Source organism: Dipodomys spectabilis, unplaced genomic scaffold (assembly GCF_019054845.1).
Source record: "Dipodomys spectabilis isolate Male_0828 unplaced genomic scaffold, ASM1905484v1 ptg000361l, whole genome shotgun sequence".
NCBI classification, from domain to species: Eukaryota; Metazoa; Chordata; class Mammalia; order Rodentia; family Heteromyidae; genus Dipodomys; species Dipodomys spectabilis.
This window is the reverse complement of record NW_024871038.1, coordinates 2,386,164-2,393,156: the sequence shown is the minus strand read 5'-3', so window position 1 is coordinate 2,393,156 and position 6,993 is coordinate 2,386,164. Positions and strand designations below refer to the sequence as shown.

At 36.1% G+C, this 6,993-nt stretch overlaps 1 pseudogene; it reads left to right on the top strand.

Annotated features, from left to right (window-relative positions):
- Positions 1-1,528: 1,528 nt before the first annotated feature.
- On the top strand, positions 1,529-1,628 carry LOC122095788 (annotated as a pseudogene).
- The last annotated feature ends 5,365 nt before the right edge of the window (positions 1,629-6,993 follow it).

Here is a 6,993-nt window from a genome sequence, read left to right as displayed (position 1 = left end):
TTTGGGACCAGCGAGTTAATACAATAAACACAGCAGCAGTGTAAAATCTCTTCTAGATTAGAGGAAAACAATACTGTTTTTTGTTTTTTGTTTTTTGTTTTTTTTACTATGTGAATTCAGAAGACCAAGAACACTTAGAAGGTATCACAAGTTTATACCAAAGACATTACATTGATACTTTTTATATTCGAATATCTATTCTAAACCTAATTATTTATGTTCCAATCTATTTATGGGAATAAATTTCAATTTATTTGTCAAATTATAAATTAATTCTAGTAAGATTTACTGTGTGAAATTTAAGATCAGCACATATAAATATAAAATATATAAGTATATATAATATAAGAAATTGTTATGCATTGTTCTGTTGTGGTTAGGGTATCAAAGGGAAATCTGTTTTAAAGTATTATTCCATTATCTCTACCTCAGTTTTTGGTAGAGTTAGACCTAAAGCTTTAGCATCTGTAAATGTAAAGCCTGGAGGCAAGAGGAAACACTTTGATTTAAACATTACCAATTTAAGGCCTAATATCGAGGAGAAATATATAGACTTCTCCAGGAGCTATGAAAATATTTGGTGATGGAAAGTCAGTAGTGTAAGTTCCTGCCTGGTTGTATGGTAGACAGGCCAGGATATTAAGTAAACATGCATATGAACAACATTTTCACCTTCTTGGCTTTAGCTACTTTTGAAATAATAGGTAAAATAAATATTATATATATATATGTATATATATATATATATTGTTGTTTGGGTCCAGTCATGGGGCCTGAACTCTGGGCCTGGGCCCTGTCCCTCAGCTCTTCAGCTCAAGGCTAGGGCTCTACCACTTGAGCCACAGCACCACTTCCGGCTTTTTTCTTTTTCCTTATGTGGTGCTGAGGAATCAAACCCAGGACTTCAGGCATGCAAGGCATGCACTCTACCACTGAGCCAACTTCCCAGCCCAAACAATTATATTTTGATAAAATACCTTCTATTCTGAACAGTTCGGTCTGAAGTGTTCATCTCTCTATGATCCCTTGTAACTAAGATTAGTTTTGTTCCAGTAAGACAATCTATGCTTTCAGTGTAAGATATTCTGGTTGGTCTGTTCCTACATGGAAGAAGGGTAAGGGTCAGGAAGACATTTGTGCCACAGAGACCTCATTTAGGAAATTTTAAGCTGCAGAAGTTTAGAAGTGGATCTTAACCAAGGCTTACTTTGAATCCATTAGCTCCACAAAGATAACTCAGTTGATAAATAAGTACTTGAAAAGCCATCACCTTTGGACTTAGCTGTAAAAGCTTCAAAATATGATCAAATTTAAAATGAAAATGACAAAATAGTTATTGACAAAAAATTGCAAATATGAGTAATCGACCAAACAATGTAATTTTTTTCCACTATAGACAGAAATTTAGAGAAATAAGATCAATAGCATTTTTAGGAACAATAAGGGTTCCTTGTTACAAATAGGCAACCATGAATATGTGCCTGTATAAAGATTGCATCAATAACTACTTAAATTTAGAGGATACTACATGCTTCAGCAGCAGGTCTACCCAAATTACAACAATACAGAGATTAAAATGGTACTTGCACAAGGATGGTATGAAAATTTGTGAAGTATTCCATATTTTTCATTCTTCAAATGCAAGAAATGAAAAACAGTTGTTAAAAAGTTGATTACAAAAATACAAGTGTAACAATACATGTAATTCATAGAATTAAAGGTTAGTTTGACATCAGTGCATTAAATCTTCACCTTAGAAAGGCCCTTACATAGCATAACCTTTATAAAACTTGAAATTAGATAACATTGTCATTTTATCCCAAAGAAATAAAATTTAAACCATGCTCATAGGGGCTTCCGGGAAGATGGTGGAGGAGAAGCTGAAGGCTAAACAAGCTCTCGCATAGAAAGCAGTTTTAGAGTTCCAGTGAACAGTCCTAAGCCAGAGAATCACACCAAGTGTGCCATCACAGTACACAGAGTTAGGCCAGAGAGGGAAAATCCAGTCAAGGAGACAGATCTGAGCATTTGCCAGCAGCTTCGGCAGCAGCGGTGGCCATAGTCGCCATCCTGTAACACAGAGAGTCCAGGACAAAGGAGCCACATGCGGTTGGTGAGCAGATTCTACTCAACACCAGCAAGAACTGACAAGGAGCAGACATCTTCATCCTGCGGTTCACAGACCAGAGACGACCCAGGAACCAAGACTCGGTGAAAGTAGAAGCCTAACATCCTCACTCCTTCTCAGGGAGCAGAGGAGAGAAGGCCACCCCTCCCCCCCACAACCGGACATCTCCATCTTGGATACTGAAAAAGCTCAGTGGAGCTGCTAGCTCCAACTAAGGCCTTGGAAGAAAACTAGAGTCATTTAGCAGGTCACAAGAACCTAAATTGACCTGCCAGACTCAGCTTCACCCCGGGAAATGTCACCCAGCTCAGGCACAAGCCCCAGGAATGGCTTTCTTCACTGGGTAATCAGAGCCAGAGGCTTCCCCTCCCTTAAGCAGCCTTGACAATCAATTGAAATTCAGTAAACATAAACCCAGAGAGTGGCTCCAGCCTGGGCTCTTGAGTTTCTAACAAGCTAGCCCTCAGGAAAAGCAAATGTTTGCTGAAAAGCCTCAACTCTACCCAGAACCTAGCCTCATCACAGCATCTCCAAACGAGGAAAAAGCCATCTCCCTCTTTGTGATAATCAAAGCAGATCCCCCTCCCATTAAAGTAACCTGAGAGGAGGATCACAAAATCCTGGGTAAAGCAGAGCATTTTTTGGCCTGTTCAAACTGACTTAAGAAACCAACCAAGCCACAGGAAAATCAAACACCACAAGCAGATCAGAGACTCCAACAAGAGGGTGGTTACAGACACAAGGGAGATACAGGATTTTTCCCACCACTCCCAAAAAAATCAAAATATTTTTTCTTTTTTTTTGTACATTTTGTAAAAAAAAATTTTCTAAAACTTTTTTTTAATTTTTAATTTTTACCTTTTTTGAAAATAAATGTTTCCTAGTAACTTTTTTTCCCTCTTATACTTCTTATTTTAGGGGTATATTTGTGTGTGCGTTTTTCTTTCTTTTTTCTTCTTTAAATTTTTTTTTTTTGTTTTTTGTTTTGCTCTATTGAACTTCTGATCTTTTTTTCTTTCTTTCTTATCCTTTTCACATTTTCTTCTCTTTCATTCTTTTTTATGTGACTTAATTGTTTTTCTACACATCCTCAGATATACCCATAGTCGATTATTAGACCTTCTCCTCCATTGTGTACACACTTAATCCACAAATTTATTACTCAGTTCAAAACCTCTTAGACTTAAATTCCTTGATAGCAGTACTACCTCTTTATACCTATATAATATTTTAGGTATTTTTATTTTTAAGTTTTTCACATCTCCTTTATATCCCTCCTCTTCCGCATTATATGCATGTTCTTCTCTCAATATTTCGTTTTCGTATCTACATAATATTTTAATTTTTACTTTTCTATTTTTTCTGGTCTCTTTTTTTCCCCTTTCTCTTTCTTCTTTTTTTTTCTCTCTCTACTTTCATCCTATTCACCTATTTCCTGTTTTGAGATTAGGACTTAGTTAACTCTCCCTGTGCCTTCCCACATCTCTCTATTCCTATTTTTTACCCACATCTCTCCCTAAACCTAATAATTTCTGGCTTGCCAAATTTGCATTTGCGGTTTGTAGCCCATTAATATATAGTTGTTTGACGTTGAATAGATGTATCCATTGAACGAGATTGTATCTGCAGACTATTGACTGTGCAAATACAGACTTTGGTTGATGCTTGCCTTAAGTTAGAGTTCTAGCACAAAACTGGTGTTTCATTCATCCCAAATGGGCAGAACAAACCTGAAAAACACAGGAAAAATGGCAAGTCCGGGTATCTCAACTCCCACTCATGGTAATCAGGAGACAGAACAGATAATGAATAATCCAGAGGAGAGAAAAGATTAATCACCTATAAAGGGAAACCAATTAGAATCACCTCAGATTTCTCAGCAGAGACAATCAAAGCACGAAGAGCCTGGAATGATGTATGCCATGCCCTAAAGACAAACAACTATCAACCAAGAATACTGTACCCAGCTAAATTCTCCTTTATAACTGAAGACCAAATAAAAACCTTCCATAGCCAAGAAAAATTGAAACAATACATCTCCACCAAACCAGCCCTACAAAAGATTCTTAAAGATGTCCTACATATAGAAAACTAACAAGACCACAATAAAGGCCAAGAAAATGCACCCAAACTGAGAATCCAAGAAGATAGGAAGAACCCAGTTTACATAGACCCCAAGAAGGTAGATAACATGGCTAGAACTCCCAAATACCTCTCAGTCCTATCTCTCAACATTAACGGACTTAATTCTCCAATTAAGTGACATAGACTGTCTAGTAGGACTAAAAAGCAAGATCCTTCTATCTATTGCCTTCAGGAGTCACATCTTGCTGGTAAACACAAAAATATATTCAATGTTAAACGCTGGAACAAAATCTACCAAGCAAATGGCCCCCATAAACAGGCAGGAGTTGCAATCCTAATATCAGATAAAATAAACTTCCAATTAAAATTTGTGAGAAGAGATAAACAAGAGGTAAAGAAGGTCACTACATATTAATTTTAAAGATCTATTCGAAAAACAATGGAGCACCCAAATTTATCCAAGAAACACTACTTTCCCTCAAATCCCACAGAGATCCAAAGACAATAATTGTTGGGGATTTTAACACACCACTCTCCCCACTAGATAGATCAAGTCGGAAAACCTCAACAGAGAAACCGCAGATCTAAACAACTGCATAGATCAAGTATATTTAACAGACATCTATCGAATATTTCTCCCAGCAGCATCAAAATACAAGTTTTTCTGAGCAGCACATGGAACATTTTCTAAAATAGACCACATTTTAGGCCACAATGCAAACTTGTCCAAAATCAGAAACATTGAAGTTATACCTTGCATTCTCTATGACTACAAGGGAATAAAATTAGAACGCAACACCAAAAGCCACCAAAGAAGTTCCTGTAACACATGGAGGCTGAAGAACACACTGTTGAATAATGAGTGGGTCATGGAAGATATTAGAAAGAAAATCCAAATGTTCATGCTATTCAACAAAAATGAGCACACAAATTACCATCTCATCTGGGACACAGCAAAGGCAGTACTCAGAGGCAAATTTATACCTTTGAGCTCCTACATCAACAAATTGGAGAGATCTGAAACCAACAATTTAATGAGCTATCTGAGCCTCCTTGAAAAAGAGCAGCAAGATATACCCCAATATAATAGATGGAAAGAAATAATTATTTTAATTAATTAATTAATTAAAATTAAAATTAAATCAATATTAAATGAATTAGAATTCAAAAAAACTATTGGAAAAAATAAAAAAAAAACAAAGAGTTCGTTGTTCGAAAAAATTAACAAAATTGACAGGCCCTTCACAAATCTTACCAGAAAAAGAAGAGAACACACCCAAATAAATAAACTCAGAAATGAGAATGGAAACATCACCACAGAAACAACCAAGATTCAGGACATTATAAGGGAATACTTCTCAAAACTTTATGCTAATAAGTTTGAGAACTTGGTAGAAATGGACCTTTTCCTAGCAAATATTGACATGCCAATACTAAAGCAAGATGAGTTAAACCATCTTAACAGGCTCATATCAAGCATTGAAATAGAAACAGCAATACGAGACCTCCCATATAAGAAAAGTCCAGGTCCAGATGGTTTACTGCAGAATTCTACAAGACCATTAAAAGCAGAGCTCACAGCAATACTACTCCAAACCTTCAGTGAAATTGAACGAGAAAGTTCACTACCGTACACATTCTATAAAGCCATCATAACTCTCATCCCAAAATCAGGCAGGGAATAATCAAAGAAAGAGAACTATAGACCGATTTCTTTGAGGAACATTGATGCAAAACTTCTCAACAAAATTTTGGCCAACCGACTTCAACAAAGTATCCAGAAAATCATACACCACAATCAAACAGGATTCATTTCAGGGATGCAAAGCTGGGTCAATATTCCCAAATCAATTAATATAATTCATCACATCAACAGGAGCAAGGATAAGAACCACATGGTTATCTCAATATATGCAGAAAAAGCATTTGACAAGATACAACACCCCTTTATGTTGAAGGTTCTGGAAAAATTAGGAATTATGGAACATTCCTCAATATAATAAAGGTTATATATTACAAACCTACAGCCAGCATTATACTTACTGATGAAAAACTAAAGCCATTTCCTCTTAACTCAGGAACAAGACAAGGATGTCCACTATCACCACTTCTCTTCAATCTAGTATTAGAATTCCTGTCTACAGCAATAAGACAAGATGCAAACAAAGGTGATACAAATAGAGAAAAAAGAAATAAAACTCCCCCTCTTTGCAGATGACATGGTCCTGTATTTAAAGAATCCCATAGACTCCACTCCCAAATAATCAAGTTGATTCAAAACTTTGGCAAAGAAGCAGGGAATAAAATTAACCCCCCAAAATCAATGGCTTTTCTGTATGCCAACAATGAGAAAAGTGTGGCTGAAATTAGGAAAACAACTCCATTTGTAATAGCCCCACAAAAAATAAAATACCTAGGAATTAACTTAACCAAAGAAGTGAAGGACCTTTATGATCAAAACTGTAAAAACTTGAAAAAGGAAATCAAAACAGAACGTAGAAAATGGGAAAAACTCCCATGCTCCTGAACTTGGAAAGATCAACATTGTGAAAATGGCAATACTTCCCAAGGCTATCTACAAATTCAACACGATACCCATCAAAATTCCAACCTCATTCTTCATGGAAATAGAAGAGGCAATAAAAAATTCATATGGAACAATAAAAGACCCCAAATAGCAAAAACGCTCCTGAACAGAAAGAACACTGCTGGAGGAATATCAATACTAAATTTCAAACTATACTACAAAGCCATAGTAATCAAAACAGCATGGTAGTGGC